Source organism: Capricornis sumatraensis, chromosome 19 (assembly GCF_032405125.1).
Source record: "Capricornis sumatraensis isolate serow.1 chromosome 19, serow.2, whole genome shotgun sequence".
Lineage (NCBI taxonomy): Eukaryota > Metazoa > Chordata > Mammalia > Artiodactyla > Bovidae > Capricornis > Capricornis sumatraensis.
Window position 1 is genome coordinate 71,515,114 of NC_091087.1, and position 16,747 is coordinate 71,531,860.

A 16,747-nucleotide genomic window follows, 5' to 3' on the forward strand; every position below is an offset into this window, starting at 1 on the left:
CCTGCTCCCCCACCCCCATCCCCAGGAGCACCCTCCACGCTGGCTCCCAGCGGGCCCTCGGCCCTCCACTGCCTGTTTCACTCCCTCCGAGCTCCCCCTCCCCGCTAACCCTGCCATCCTCCCACCGGCCCCTGCCTAACCCCCAGCTGCCACCCAGATGTGCTGTTTCTCTCTCCCTACCTGTCCACCCCCCCCCACCCCGCCTCTTTGCACAGACCACTCCCTCTGCCAGACACCCTAACTCTTGCTCACTCCCTAAAGCCCTGTTCAGGTGTCACCTCTTCCAGGAAGCCCTCCTGCCATCCCCCGGCTGGGCCAGGGGCCCCTCCTCTGTGCTCCCCCACCCCCATCACCTGTGCTACCTCTAACACCACACTGACCACACTGTATCGTGAGTGTCCTTTGACATGACCGACTGCCCTGCCAGGCTCCGAGTGCCTCGAGGGCAGGGCCTGCGTGTGATTCATCTCTGAGCCCCCTGTGCCCACCCAGGGCCTGGCACAGTCGATGCTCAATAAACAAATATGTGTTGATTGAAAAAATGGATGGCCAGACTGGGCCAGGACGCTCTGGCCCCCATTTGCTCATCTGTAAAATGGGGGCCATGTTGAGACTGATCTCTCTGAGGGCCGACATACCTCTGGAAGCTGCCCCCGGAGACGCCCAGACGATGCCACATTGGGAGAAGACCGCTCAGGTTCCCAGGCTGTTTTAGTAGAAGCCCATTCCCTCCTGTGGAAGACTGTGCTCCTAGGGTGAGGCTGGAACTGTGGGCAGTGTTGAGAGCTTGAATTGAGGGGCTCGGGGACCCCAGGGCCTTTGTGGTCTAGTCTACTCCCAACAAGGCCATGGACACCCCAGAGGGCCTCTGACAGGCTGGAGCCCCCAAGACCTCTCTTGGGGGCAGCCTGGTGCCGCTGAGCACGAATGCCCACTGCACCCTTTGCATCTCTTGGCACAGGGCTGCCCCTCCTGACCTCTGGGGCCCAGGCAGTGAGACTGCAACCCTCATGGCAGTGGGTAGGTAAAGAAATTTCCCCTTCCTGCTCAGGGCCAAGGGGTGGCCAAAGGGCAGGAAAACCTGGCCCCACCGTGTCCTCTGGGCTTGTCCAAGGAAAGGGCCACCCCCAGTTTCTCCTTCAGCATTTGGGAGTTTGTCTAGGAAAAAGAAGCTACCCCCGGACTTCCCTGGTGGTACAGTGGATAAGAATCTGCCTGCCAGTGCAGGGGACACAGGTTCGATCCCTGGTCTGGGATGATTCCGCATGCCGCGGAGCAGCTAAGCCCGGGCGCCGCAACTACTGAGCCTGTCATCTAGAGCCTGTGCTTTGCAACAAGGGAAGCCACGCAGTCAGAAACCTATGTGCCCCCTCTGGAGAGTAGTCCCCACCCTCCTCAACTAGAAAAAGCCCACACACTGCAATGAAGAACCAGCACAAACTAAAACACCAGAAATAAGTTAACTAATTAAAAAAAGAAAGAAAGAAACTGTCCCGGGCTCCCTGCCTGGGATACGTGCCCCAGACAGATTCCCCCCCCCCCCCCCCACCGCCCGCTATACCCAGGAGGGTGTGGATTTAGGGTGTCCTATACGTCTGTTTGCTGTACGTCTGCTCCTCAATCCTTGCTGCAGTCTTGAATAATGGCTTCTAGGGATCTTCCCATTTAGCAGATGAGAAAACTGAGGCTCGGGGGAGGCAGTGACCTGCTGGGCACTGGGATAGAGCCGCTAGATGTGGGAACCTACAGTAAGAGCGGCTACACCTGCGCCTCTGGGCAGGGCGTCGGACCTCCGGGTGCGGCTGTGGCTGCAGATTCCTTGCTGAGTGAAGGTCCTATGCTCTCCCAGCCCCCTGCCAGACCCGAGCTCTAAGCTGGGCCATTATCAAGCTACACACCACCCCCTCGGTTTCCATCTACCTGCCTTGGAGGGAGGGGGCATCGGAGGGAAGGCCAGAACCTTCTGTGGTTCTGAGATGGCTGTGCCAGCTGGACCAGCCTATGGGGTGGGGACCAGAAACTTTTCTTTTTAAGGCCACCCCCCCCCCCCCACCAGGAGATCCAAGCTTCCCTGGTGGCTCAGCTGGTAAATAATCCGCCTGCAATGAGGGAGACCTTGGTTCAGTCCCTGGGTTGGGAAGATCCCCTAGAGAAGGGAAAGGCTACCCACTCCAGTATTCTGGTCTGGAGAATTCCATGGACTGTATAGTCCATGGGGTCACAAAGAGTTGGACACAACTGAGCGACTTTCACATCACAGGAGTCTCCAGGGTGCGCAGGGCTGGTACCAGCCCCTGGAGCCCAGACAAGATGGACGGGATTAAGACCAAGGTCCTGCAGCCCGACCTCCTGGGGTCAAATGCTACCCTATCTGTCACTGGTTATGGGGCTTGGCCCCCAGTCTCCCCATCATAAGGGAGGACAGATAATATTACCCACATCCTAAGGTTGGTGCGAGAGTTAAGAGCGTCCTCCGAGGATGGTGCCCCGCACAGAGTCTTCCACAGTGGGCGATGGCTGCACACCCAACCTCCGCGGCATCTTGATAGCTGTTCCCTCCAGAGAGGGGAGGCCGGGCCGTGCAGTTCCCAGAAGGGACGCATGGTGGCGCCCCGGCGCAGCGCTCGGATCCGCGTCCGGCCCCCGGCCGTGTGGACGATGCCTCTCCGTCGCTCCTAGGGTCCGGAGGTCTGGAGGTCCGGAGGGCCAGGGACTCGAGGCGACGCCAGCAAGCCCAGCCTCCCGAAGGAGCGGTCAGGGCGAGAGGGTGCGACGCTGGCCGCCCCCCGGTCAGGCACGGGTGGTCTGGGGCCTCCAGTGACCCTGGCGGTGGGGAGGCTGGCATCGCGGTCCCCACTGCAGAACCGGGGCCACTGAGACGGGCGGAGGTCAGGCTGGTGGGGCGGCCGGGGCGCTGCCACGCGTGGGGCTGCGGCGATCACTCGGTGCCTCCCTCTTCCCTCTCCGGTGGGGAGGCCTGGGTCTGGCGGGGGCGATGCTGGCAGGCCCGCGATGGGACGAACTGGGCCGTCTGGACTCACCCAGAAAGGGTCCGGGGGTGGGGCAGGTGGGGGAGAGAAACACGTGAAGCTGAGTCCGGGGTCAGGCTGTTTGCTGCGGCCGCACCAGGTGGCTCTGGTCCCCTCCCTGCCCTGCCGTTCCTTCCCGCAGGATGGCGGGCAGCGACGGTCCTTTCCCGGCTCGCAGCCTCTCTGTCAGCCTGGACAAGGTGCGATGGGTCTACACGCTCACCCTCAGGACGCGTCCAGCCTGCACACTCACCCGAGCGGCCCTGATTCCCCAGTGCTGAGCTGCTGCAACACCCCGACTGCATTTTATGCGCCCTGGACATCATCTCCCTGTGCCCTCCCCGCCCCCAAGGGTCGAGCGACCTGGGGGGGGCACCCCCGGGGTGTCTCTGGCCAGGCCGGGTGGGGGAGTGGCCTCGGGAGCTTTGTCTGCCGGTGTGGCCCCGCCCAGCCACGGCCTGGATGGAGTTGCCCTGCAGGGCCTGGGTGGCAGCCCACGTGGTGGGTGGGCAGAGGACCACAGCGAGCTGCCCCACCAGAAAGGCACTGGATGGGGTTCCTGGTGGTCTCAGCAAAGCAGGCCTGCTGTCCTCTACCCTGGTCCAGGGTCAGGGAGGTCCAGCCGGTGGGATGCCACAAACACAGTGCGGGCGATCACGAGAGGGGCTGGCCGCCTGCAGGTGACCTCAGGTCAGGGGCCAGAGGGTCTCAAGCTGGGGCTTGGTCCTGCGTCGCACTGCGCTACACGGATGCTTGCTCTCCTCTGAGGCGAGAATCCTGCGTCTTCAGGGGGCTTCCTGACCAGTGTGTGACCCCAAGGAGGGTCTCGACCCCCTAAGTGCACATCTGCCCAGACCTTACCCTGGGCTCCAGACAGTCCTGGACATCTCTGGCTGGATGTCCAAAAATAAGTCTGGCCGGGGAAGGGGCAGACACTGGGGGTATTTCTGGCAGGCGACGGGAGACTTATCCAGGAGGGTCATTTCTCTGAATCAGGGAAACCGTAGGGACGGATGGTCTGGAGCTTTAAAAACGCTCATTTCTCCCAGAGCATGGCTCTCCCTCACTTCCTTCTCCCCGGAGGAAACCATGGTTACCTTCCTGGTCTTGCCCAGCTTAGGCAGCCTCAGCTGGGGAGCTGGACCCAGCCAGTCATGCAGAGTGGTCACCCCCAGGTGGGGGTCCTGAGGTCTCTGCGGAGGACAGGGACCAGCGGAGGCCTGAGCCTCCCGCTCTTGGCTGGCTCGGGGGGCAGGCAGCCCCCGTCTGCCGTGCCCGGGTCCCAGGCCTGCCTGGGAGGAGGCTCCATGGGCCTCAGGGTGGAGAGGCCGGGCAGGAGGTGGGGGGGTGGAGGTGGTCCAGGGCCTTTCATTCAGAAGCCAGGCCTCCCAAGTGGGGCGTGGAGGGCCCCAGAGTCAATGCGAGGTGGGCAGGGGCAAAGGCCCGTCTCTTCTCCCCATTCACTGTCCTCGGGCCCAGCTCTGCTGGGGGCGGGGGTGGGGCAAGGGTGGCTATGCATCGGGGGCAGTCCCCTGCCTCCCACAGCCCAGGAGCAGGGCCTCCGGGCAGCCCTGGGATCCTGGCTGAGGAGGAGTCTGGGATGATGGGGTTGGCTCACCCATCGAGCCCCTGCTGCTTAGCCAGCCGCAGGCCCAGCTGTACAGTGACCCTGGGCCCCTTTCTACAGACAAGGTCCCAATGGTGGGGCCTCAGTGCTCCTGGGGGGCCTCACCCCTGCTGTGAGCCCAGCAACCTGAGGAGGAGGCCAGAGCCCACCACCAGCTGCCCCCCCCCAAGTGATGGCAGCTCCTTGGCTCCCACCCAGGGGAAGGGGATTGTCCCGGGAACCCACACACGCCCTCACACCCTGGGGACCCCCAGAGCAGCTAACGGGTCCCTCAGGCTTCTTTCCTGACCAGGAGCCTGGAGATGGGAGGGTTACCCAAGGCCACCCAGGCGGTCATCAACTTAAGGGGGCCTTGGGTGTGGGAAACCAGTTCCCAGGGCTACACTGGAGTGTGTGTGTGTGTGTGTGTGTGCACGCGTGTACGTGAGCAAGCTGCATGCATATATGTCCATTCATGGGCTTCCCTGGTGGCTCAGATGGTAAAAAATCTGCCTGCAATGCGAGAGACCTGAGTTCAATCTCTGGGTCAGGAAGATCCGCGGGAGAAGGGAATGGCAACCCACGCTAGTATTCTTGCCTGGAGAATTCCTTGGACAGAGGAGCCTGGGGGGCTACAGTCCATGGGATCGCAAAGAGACACGACTGAGCGACTAACAGCTTCACTTCACACCTCTCACGCACCTCTGTGTGTCTGGGGTCTCCCCATCTCTGTGCATCTCTGCGTCTCACAGTTGAGGTGAGTGTTTGGGTCTCAGCGTCCACATCTGTGTGTCTCGGGCTGCGTGCCTCTGGGTGCATCCGCTGTGACCTGTTTTAAGCTAAGGTGGTGGGCAGACCCGGGAGGTATTACAATACCCGCACACCCCATCCTAACCCCGACAGGTTAGGTGGCCTGCCCAGGGCCGCACACAGGGTGGGGGGATCCACCCAATTGGCACATCCTCTGCCCTTCTTCAAGTCATGGCCACCCACGCCCCAGGTGAGGCTCCTTGTTTGAAACCTTCCTGCCTCTATTTACAGGAGGCCCCAAGGCCCAGGGAGACAGGTCTCCAGCAGGAGGGAGGTGCCGGGACCCCTGAGGCCCAGCCGGGGCCCATGGAAAGCTGGACCTCCGCCTTGACCCTGCCACTCTCCGAAGCCCTTCTGCCTCTGATCAGGCCAGCTCTGACCTTCCCACCCTCCCGGGTCCCCTCGCTCCCAGCGCCGGTGCAGGTTGGCCGAACAGTGGGAACTCGGGGGGCTGGTGGGGGAGCAGGTGTGGGGGTGTGGGGAGGTGCAGGGCTCACGGTCCCCAGGCGAGGTCACTGCGAGGCTGGTGGTCGCCCTCCCCTGGAAAGGGGAGCGCGGCTTCCCCCTGAAACCACACAGTGTGGGGGAGGGTCGGGAGGGACCTCAGCTCAGGGCTACCCCCTCAACCTTCTGTTCCCTTTCAGCACCTGAACTCCAGCCGACTGCCAAGGCCACAGGGCAGTCCGCCTGCCCCCTAGCCCTGTCTCCCACCTCGTCCATTCCCGGGGTGCCCCAAGCTCTGGGCCAGGGCTGACCTCCACCCTGAAGCTGACCCTCTTCCTGCCCGGGTGTCGGCTCCCTGTCTAGGTGCCTGCCTGCTCCTCCCTGGCCCTGCCCTCACCCTGCTGCCCCCTACGTGCCCGTGAGCCCCCCACGAGGCTGTGCCCACGTCCCACTCAGGCCCCAGCACGAGTGCCCGTGGGTGACTGAAGTGGCATCAGACATTCAGGAGCCAAGACCACGCCAGCCTGGTTGCTGTCCGACGACAGGGACACCGATGACCAGCAGACAGAGGGTGGAGGCGCAAGAGTACACACCGCACACACACATGCACACACGGACCCGCCTCTGCACACGCAGGAATGTGCACACGCACACATGCACTCCCATGCACACAGGTGTGCACCACACTACTGCCGCACGTGTTCACAGACACGCACGCAGTGGGCCTGTGGCTGCTGCAGTGACCTCCAGAGCTGAGGAATCAAGTTGTTTTTTCCCCAGGACACATTCCCACCCTAAAGAAAACAGGAAGGGACTTGGGGCCGGGACAGGAAGAGGAAGTGGCCTGCGCACAGGGAACCGGCTCCAGCCGGGTGGACCCCAGGCGGCTGGTTTGGGTGGGACTCAGGAGAAGACAGACAGACAGGCTGCTGCAGAGTGGGAGGTGGAGCGTCCTCCAGGGCGTCTTGGCTTTGGTGCCGGTCCTCAGCGAAGGCCCCTCCCGCTTCCAGGTGAGAAACCGAGGCGGGGGGTCAGCTCGTCCCAGTCACCAAGGAGGGCAGGGGAAGCTGGCACGGGAGCCCGGCCCCTCTGACATCACGCTCCCCCAGCTCTGGTGCTGCGGCCCACGTGGCAGTGGGAGAGGCGAGGCCTCTGCCGAGGACGCCAGGGGCCTTGGTGGGGCTCTTTCTGTCACCCGGTGGTTTGTCCAGTTCTGGGCAAGCCCATGGCGCTGGCCTGGCCTCTGGCAGTCTTGGGGGGCCCTGAGCACGCACTGCAGAACACACACGAAGGAGCCAGCATCAGCCCAGCGTGCGAGCCATGGCTCCCTCCCCGGGACTGGGCATATCTGGTGGCAGGGAATCTGTGAGATCCCTGCCCCCAAGCCTGGCCCAGGGCTGGGTACAGGAGGTGCTCGTAAATGCTCCACTGATGTGGCATTGGAGGCACAGAGAGGGACCACGACTGGCCCAAGGCCACACAGCGAGGCTGGTCTGATCCCACTCATGTCCTCCTGCTGCAGCTCCAGGGGAAACCAGGGTGGAGGCCTGGGCACGTGGTCCCAGCCGGTCCCAGCCCCTCCCTGGGGTCACAGACTGCTGCAGTATCTCGTTAGTCCTCCAGACCCAGCAGGCGAGACTCCCCCCGGCCCTGCAGGTAGGGGGGCCCAGGGAAGCTTCCTGTCCTTTCTGACCTGCCTCCTTTCTTCCCTGCATGCCCTCCCAAGGCACAGGGCAGCTGGGTGTTCACTTTTATCTCCAGAATCCCAGTCTTAGGATAACATCTAGATGGTGGGAAGGAAGGAGGGGGTTGGGGCAGGGTTGGGGGCAGTTTAGGGCTTCAGAGACAGATAGTCTTGTTTTGTTTTTTCATTTAAATAAAAATCTTGTTTAGCAGGGACCCAGGATGACCAACAGTCCTGGTTTGCCTGGGACAGAAGTTTTGCAGGACGCATGAAGACTTTCAGGGCTAAAACAGGGAGAGGTCCAGGGAGACCAGGACAAGTTACCCCAGAGGGACTCCAGAGACACTTAATCTAAGTCTACCTGATGCTTGAACTCTCCACTGTGTCCCCAGCCAGTGGCTGTCTAGCCCTGCTTACATACCTCCAGTGACAGTGAGCTCATCACCTTTCAGAGGAGCAAGAGCCAACCAAGAGGTAGAAACAGGCAGGACCAGGCAGTGACCACAGTGAGGTCAGAGTTTGCAGAGCAGAATGCAAGGACCCCTGACCGGCCTTTAGGGGCAATCAGACAGGGCTTCCCAGAGGAGGAGACTGGAGAAGAAGCCAGGAAATCCCTGAGCAAGGGGATAGCACAGGCACAGGCCAAGAGGCCTAGACCCAGCTCCCAGGGAGTGAATTTCTTTGCTGTTCACTCTGACAGCTGGTGTGACTCTAAGCACCCCGCCCCAGCCCTATCTCTGGAAAGGGGCCCCTCCTGCCTTCACACCCAACCCCCCCACCCCCAGTCTCCAGGCTGGGAAAGGTCTCACTGCCAATGGAAGAACTGCTGGATGCCTTGGAATGCCATTCCCTGCCTGCCCCTCATTTTCTGAGGCACCAAAATCTGCCCCCTCCTCCAGGAAGCCTCCTCAAGCTTCCCAAGCCCTGGATGCCCCCCTTCCACTCGGACCAACCTTCTTCTCTCCTTGGGGTCACTACACCTTCAGGGACCCGTGTCACCCTCTAGTTGAGCTTTCCTGCCTCTTACTTTCACACCTACTGGTCTCTCTTCCTGGAATGTCTTCTCATCCCCTGAAAAAAGCTTTCTTATCCGTCAAATATGGATCTCAAATGCCAGCTCTTCCAGGAAGCCCTCCAGGATTTCTCTGACTGGAGTTGATACCAGCCTTCCCTTTCAGTCACTGCACTCCCTCTGTGCTGACCTCAGGCCTGGGTGGTGGGTGGGGTGGGCAGCCACAGGCACCCAGCCCTGGGAACTCAGCCCAGAGCCCTCCACCTGCCTCATTGCCCTGGTCTCTGGTCCTTGTGGGGGACCCAGGACCAAAAGTGGGTTGGCTCTTAAGGCAAGCACAGAGCAAGTGCATACTAAGGGCTTGCTGCGGTATGTTCATTCATCTGATATTTCCTGAGCACCCTCTCTGTGTCAGACAGAGTCACGTAGCTGCCCTTGGGGGTCCTTCTCCATCCCCCAGCACACGTGGAGCAGTTAGAACAGTAGGGCCCCTGCTGTCCACGGCTCTCATCTCCCAGACAAAGGCAAGGGACACACCTTCTGGCCACCTTGGAGTCAGGTGGCTCCAGAGCCCAGCTCCGGTCATACCCCTAACCTGCTGAGGGGCCTTGGATAGCTCATGCCCTCTGTGACATGGAGACAATAGGGGTGGCTGCCCGGGAGAGCCAAGAGAGGGGACAAGTGTGGCAGTTCTGGGTGGCATCACTCACTGTCATCCTTCTCCAAGGACCCTAAGTGCCCCTCACTGGGGGGGTGGGACCAGTCCCCAGGAGAGAGCTTGCAGGCACTCTGGGGTCCCAGGCTTGCAGAGAGGGGTCTCGCAGCCTGACTGCGTGCCCAGGGGTGCAGCCGTCTCTCCGGCAACCTTCTGAGTCCGCCAGAGAGGCTGGGGGCAGGGGAGGGCAGTACCCAGATTTATCCACCAATCCCGCAGGCTCCTGGCCCTGGAGCTCCTTATCTGCCGGCCCAGCATGGGGCGGAGGGGGGGCCAGTGGTGGTGGCTGGGCCTGCCGGGGCGGGACAACGCCTGGGAACTGGACGCAGCCGGGAGCCCCACCAGGTGGGCGACAGCCGCTGAGGTCCCTGAGCGTCCCCGTGGGCTGTGGCCGGCTGCCTACCCATCTCCCGCACCATGTCGGACGGCGAGGGCCCCTCAGCCGGTGAGTGGCAGCGCTATATTTACCCACCGCGGCTCCGGTTGCAGAGCCAAGGCCACTGGTCACCGAGGACACGGCCCCCCACCCCCACCCCCCCACAGCAGCCTGCAGGCAGCTGCGGGGCTGGACCCCCTTCCTCGAGCCCGATGCCTGGGGTGGGGGTGGGGGTGGGGGTGGCTGTGCGTATGGCGGGAGGTGCGTGACTCTAAGCTCAGTAGTGCCGCAGCCCCGGCTTCCCCGTGGGGCGAGAGCAGGAAGCTGCTTCTGCCCCGGACCCTCCTGACTGTCATCTGGGCCATGGAGCTGACCCACCCGTGGCGCAGGGGCCCTGGCTGCCGTTGGACCCTGGGTGGGCGCAGGGTGCAGCTCCTGGAACCACGTGCAAATGAGTGTGTGTATAAACATTTACTTGGTAATGCGGGACAGGGGAGCGCACAGCTTCCATTAGACCTCCCAGAGGTCTGAGACCAGGAAGTTCTGAGCTTCTGGTCTGCCTACACAAGACAGACCCCCTCCACCCAGGGGTGCCCAAACCCTCTAGGTTGGAAATGGCCAGGGACCCAGGCAGGCGGAGGGGTGGTCAGACACGGGGGTCTGCCCACATGCCCTCTGGCCTGCCTGAGGCGAGGGGCTACTGTGGGGGCTGGCTGCCTGTGTCCCTGGCTGGTGGCCCTGGCTCCATCCAGCTGAAGATGAGCTCTGATGTGGACATCACCCTGAACCTGCCTGGGGTGGGGTGAGGTTGCGGGGCGGGGGGAGCCGCGGGAGACGGCTTAATTCAGGGAACATTTCAGGGACTCTGGAGTCAGGCTGCCCAAGTCCCGATTCCCGTTCCTTCACTTCCAAGTTGGGCGAACTTGGGCGAGTGGCTGAATGGCCTGGAGCCTCAGTGGTTCCAGGTGAGGAAGGAGGCGGTGAAAACGAACCCCCAGGTGGTTGTGAAGATTGACAGCGAGGCTGCATGCAAGTGTCTGCAGGTGTGCGGTGAGCGCTTAGCGGTGTCTTTGTGGGAACGGCAAGTGGGAGGTCCCGGGCTGGCGCCAGAAGCCCTCGGGTCTGGGCAGCCCTGCCGGGCACCCTCCGGCCGCTCCTCATTGCCTTAGCCATGACTGTGGCCCACGGATTCCTTACCCGTCAAACGCCACCATGGAGAATCTGGACTCGTCAGACTGTGATGGAGAGAGGGCCTCGGGGTGAGCTGGGGGCAACAGCGTGAGACCCCATCCTACACGGTATCTGCCGGATGCTTCCCTGCCTGGGCCTGGCCGGGTCAGGCATGGAACAGAGTGTGTGTGTGTGTGTTTGGGGAGGGGGATACTGACAAAGCTGGCCTGATCTCACCCTCTTCTGCTGGGCGCCAGTGGTGCGGACTGCCAGGAATTGTCCGGCGGTGGTTGTACAGGAGCCAGCATGGGGCGGGGGGTACAGGGGGTGCAGACAGGCCCTTTTCTGGCTGGCTCTGCCCACACCTGACACCAACCCGGAATAGCTCTCTCCCTCTGCTGGGGACATGGCCCTGCTTTTAGCAGCTTGTAAAACCACCCTGCTGTGGGGATGGGTATTTCAGGAAGCCCAGGACAATATTAACCCATCAGGGTGATGGAATGGGTACTGAGCATGTGTGTGTGTGTGTGTGTGTGTGTGTGTGTGTGTGTGTGTGTGTGTGTGTGTGGCCTGGAGCCTGGGGGCAGACAGCCTTCCCTGTCAGGGTTGGGAGAAGGTCCGCTGGATTGGAGGCTGGCGGGCAGGATCCTTGCCCTGCCTACCCTGGCTGGGCCGGCGACTCCTGGCTTCCTGCCTGTAGGGTACTGTGTGACCGTCTTTGCTGTTTGATATGCTGGGTTGTGATCACTCCAGGTTGGCAGGAGTAAAGACAGCTCCTGGGTGCAGGGATGCATGCTTGCTTATGGCAGAGGTAGGGATCGGGATGGGAGTGGAATCTTCTAGGGTGTGTCGTCTGCAATTCCAGTCTTTCTCGGATTCCTTCTGTGCAGCAGAGACTGGGCCAGGCAGGCTGCTGTGAAATATTTCCACCTGTTCTCAGTAACCAGTTTCTGTGCCCGTGTGGACAGCAGGAAAAGTTCTCAGCTCTGTGCCCACAACCTGTGTGACCTTGGGTGGATTACTCAAGGACGTGGAACCTCAGTTTCCTCATCTGTTAAATGGGAACAATAATAGGATATCAGCGCTTTAAGTGTCAGGGAGAATTAAGTGACCAAGAGCATGCAGCACACTGAGAATCATGCCAGGCTTATTGTCAGCTGTTGTTTTTATTATTCAACCAGTCAATGAGCAGTGACCCAAAAAAGGAAGCAAAGGGACCAAGCTGTCTGCTGCGTCTTGTGTCCCAGCCGTTGTGGAGGCACCGTCTGTTTAATCCCTGGAGATCAGTGGCGTGGACTTCACTGTATAACTATGGAAACCAAAGCTCAGAGAGACAACAGACTTGTCCAAAGTTACCCAGCTGGTCAGTGGTAGAGCTGGGCTTCAAACCCAGCTTCCTTAGGCCCTGTCTATGCAGAGCCCAGGTCAGATGCCTTTTCTAGGAAATCCCGCCCTGCTCCCTTCGGGGTGGGGAGGCTGGCCATCTTGCGGGACTTTTCGGCTCTCCTCTGAGCAAAGTCTGTCCTCATCTGGGAGGCTGCTAGCCCAACAGTGCCTCCAATGATTCGGAGCCTGTCAAAAATCGTGGTACCCTGCTAGGGTTGTCAGGACGATTCCCCAGCCCAGGAGCGCAGTGGCAGGTGGCCCGCTCCAGGATTTATGGCCCTGAGCCTGGGCAGGGGAGCCTGGAGGCTAAGCTTACCAGGAGTCAGCATCATATTTATAGCAGGAGATCGCCTGCACCGAGAACTGCCATCCTGTCACCGGGTCCAGTGAAGGTGCTTCCCCTAAAGTCGCCTGGCTTCCAGACTTGGCTCTGCTCCTTGGCGACACAGAGGGCTGGATGGGTCACTTCCACCCTGCGGTCCAGCTTCCTCATCCGTACAGTGGGGCCTTGCCACGTCCCTCACTGGAGACGGTGTGTGTAGGTGCCATCACGGGCCTGGGTAGAGGGGCTTCTCACATCCTGGGTCTGCTGCTTGGCTTTCCCTACCTCTGAGCTTGCGGTACCTCTGACCTCTCAGCTCTGGAGCTCCACAGGAAGAGAGTCCAGCCCCTGTGCTGTCCGATCCTCCCATGTTTGGGAAAGTTTCCAGCAAAGCAGCTTTCTAATTCCAAGCACCAAAGAACAGGCCACTGGATTCGCAGCAGAGCGCCCGAATGCAGGTCCGTCAGAGCCTGGGGCTTGAATCCCTGCTCTGCCGTTCCCGGGCTCTGTGGCTTTGGGCAAATCAGTTAACCTCTCTGAGCCTCAGTGACGGGTGGACATTTGTCCTGCCCTGGAGGCTGTGACAAGCATGGACACTCCTAACCCAAGGAAGCGCTCAGCCAGTAAAGTGACCTTCTTCCTCCTCCTGTAAAACCTTCCATCAATCCCACTGCCCACCCACCCCAGCCCCCACCCCTGGGGGCTGCAGTCACATTGTTTGCACAGTGGGAAGGGTTTTTCTGGGGCAGGTGGTGGCTGATGTTGGGGTGGCCACCCCGTTTCTCACTCAGCTCCTGGCACCCCAGAGCCCGGAGACAACCTGCCCAAGCTTCCTGCTCCCGGTCATCACAGCGGGCCCCCTGCCAGGGCACAGGGAGCCCACACCTCCCTCCGAGGTACGGGCTGCGTTTTGCTCGCCTCTGTGGTTACTGACCGGCCTCAGGGCCGGGGTCTGTGCCGAGCATCTCCACGAGGAGATAACAACAAAATGCTTTTACTATTCAGGCCCTGCTCTTGGAGAGGAAGGGTCTTCTCCAGGAGAGGGGGGCTTGGCCCCAGGCCTCAGCATCTCTCTCCCTGGCTCCCCTCCCCCAGACAGGTCACTGGGCTCTGTTTTTACGGACAACAGGGAGCCAGCAAGGTCTTGAACCGGGGAGGCACCTGGATTGCTTCCGTGTAGGGGTGCAGGGTCAGTAGAGACTCCGGAGGCCAGGAGGCCCAGGACGAGTCTGGAGATGTAGGTCCTGAGCAGAGGGGGTGAGGCCCGCTGGGAGGAGAATGGGAGAATCTGGAAAGTGCTGGGGGAGGATGGGGGAGGAGGTAGGGGGTATGTTGAGGCCGGATGCTGCCTCTCCCGCTAGGCTGGTCGGGAGCCTGGGAGTGGGGTGGGGTGACCTGGCAAAGCCCCAGAGGTCAGTTTGTACATCCTGTTGGAGTCCCTAGAGAATGATTTCCAGGGTCAGGCAGACCTGCCCCCCGGACACAGGCGGGTCCTTCTCTCTGACCGTCAGTTGGCTCATCTGTAAGTGGAGGTGATGCCATGACCTCGGGGGCTGTTGTAGGGGTTAGATGAGATGTCACTCTCAAACTCCTGTGAACCGGGGGCCAGGCGAGGTGTGGGTAGCAGCCACTCGACCCCAGGAATGAGCCTTTAACCCATGGCCCTTGGTAGTCCGGGTGCTGTGCTGGCAACGGCAGGAAGGGTTTAACCCGAGGAGCATCTGATCTGGCGTAGGAGGCTGGGGTCAGGGGCGAATGAGGACCTTCCAGATGATGCCCCGTTACCGGCCCCCTCGGTTCCCAGCATCACGGTTTGCACCACACTCCCTGTCCACACTTCCCACCCATGGATCCCGGTGTCATGGAGGGGCAAACTGAGGCCCAAGAGAAAGAAAGACTGGCTCAGGGTCCCTGGCTAGGGAGTGATGAGCCAGGACTCAATTCCCCAATGCAGGCCCCTTGGCACTTGTGTGCAGGCTTCACACCTTCCCTCCTGCTGCTCGGAGGAGGCCCATCGTCCAGGTTGGTGGGGTCCTGCCTCCTCCAAGGACCCTTCCCTGGAATCTGAAGCCCCAGGGACCCTGCAGCCCTGGAGTGCCCCACCCCACCCCACCATCTCTTCCTCTTATTGAAACAGCTTGACCAGTGCCAACCTGGATACCACTGTCCCGCTCATAGCACCTTGGGTGGTGGGAGATGTGTTGCGGGTTCATTGCTGTGTGACCTAGACAAGCCTCCTTCCCTTTCTGGTCTCAGGGTTTTTTTTAGTCTGCCTTAATCCCCATAGAATCCTACAGGTGAGCACACAGCTCTCATGTGTGTCCCGTGTTGGGACATCAAGCAGGGCTCAGGAGCCCTGCCACCTCTGTGTCAGCCCTTACCCCTGCCCGAGAATCGCCGAGCAGCAAATGAATAAATTGACGTGGCTCCTGTCCCCACTCCAGCCTCTTGAAGCGCCCCCGGGAGCTTTTACACTCATGACAAGAAATACAGCTTAGAAACCGTTAGGAATTCCTCCTGGAAATAAAATATCCACTTCTGTTCTTTTAAAGTATTGGGTCCATTCTGAATGAGCATCCTTGAGATAGCAAGATACATTTTAAATAGTTTCAATATATATTTTTAAATGACCCAAAGCTGTTGGTGTCTGCTTTTTTTTTTTGAAACTATGCAGGGAAACTAAAGTACAGAAACTGGTAGCTGAGATGGGCTGAAGATATCTGTTATTATCCGTACCTTCGTGCGTGCTTGGTCGCTTCAGTCGTGTCTGACTCTGCAACTTAGCACGCAGGAAGATACAAATAATAACATATCTTTGGCCCATCTCAGTCACCAGTTTCTGTATCTATTGATTTCCAGTTTTTGCATTGGTCAAGACAGCCGCTTTTGGTTTGTACTGACTCTATCACTCCGGACAGGCTTGTATGCTATGATAAAAACACAAATCTCAGTGGCTTAAAGCAACAAAGATGTATTCCTCACTCATGCAAAGTTTACTGCAGGTCTGGTGACTCTTCAGGGCAGGTCACCTACATGTTGGCTTGGCAGGTGTGACGCCTCCACAGGGACCCAGATTTCCCATCATAAGGCAGATAAAGCAAGGGGCGGAGGCATCACACTGGCAGTTAAACGTGCCCACCTAGAAGTGATCAATATGACCTCTCTACTGGCATTTCATTGGCTTAAGCAAGTCCTGTGGCCATACCCAAAGGCAAGAGGGCAGGTACAGAGCTCTGTTAGGGAATGCATTAGTAATATCTGCACCCCATTAATTTTTTTCCCAACTGACTTTTAAAAAAATTTCCCTCTTTCTTTTTAAATTTAGTTTTTTTTAATTGGCATATAATTGCTTTACACGTTCAGGTGACCTAGTAGGAAAAGAATCTAGCTGCCAAGCAGGAGATGTGGGTTCGATCCCTGGGTCAGGAAGATCCTCTGGAGAAGGAAATGGCAACCCACTCTAGTATTCTTGCCAGGAGAATCCCATGGACAGAGGAGACTCGTGGGCTACACTCCAGGGGACCTCAAAAGAGTCAGACACGACTTAGAGGCTGAACAACAACAACAAGAATTGCTTTATAATATTGTGTTAGTTTCTGCTGTACAACAACATGAATCAGCGGCAGGTATACATATATCCCCTCCGCCCGGAGCCTCCCTCCCACCACCCCCAAATGACTCTTTAAACAATAGCCTATTTTAATTATGAAATGCTCAGAGCACATCTTATGCCCTATGGTCAATAAGCCTCTGAAATGTATAAGTCCTTTTTGATAAGCAGATCTCAAAACCAGAGGCAAGATTTCTCAAAACATGTTCTCTCCCTCAGATCTGAACTTGCCTTTAAAAATCCAAAAATAAATTTCTGAAAGATCTGGTCACAGCATCAGCGAGGAAAAGCAGAAGCCAGAGAAATGTTTAGCTGCTTGTTGCCAAAAACTCTCTTGATTTATTATTCCCTCAGGCACAAAAGAGGGAGCTGGGATGGATAGTCCATGAGCCAGCTTAATCACTGAGACCGTCAGATAAAAACATAGGATGTGATTTTAGAAGGAAATGGTTGTGGAAATATATTGGAAAATAAAAATTGTGAGTCTGTACTTCATCCTTCTCGGTCAGACCCGGTTTCCTTGATTCTGCGACATCACCAAATAAACGCAGCGTCGTCAGTTTAGTTACGTGCTTTCCCACCA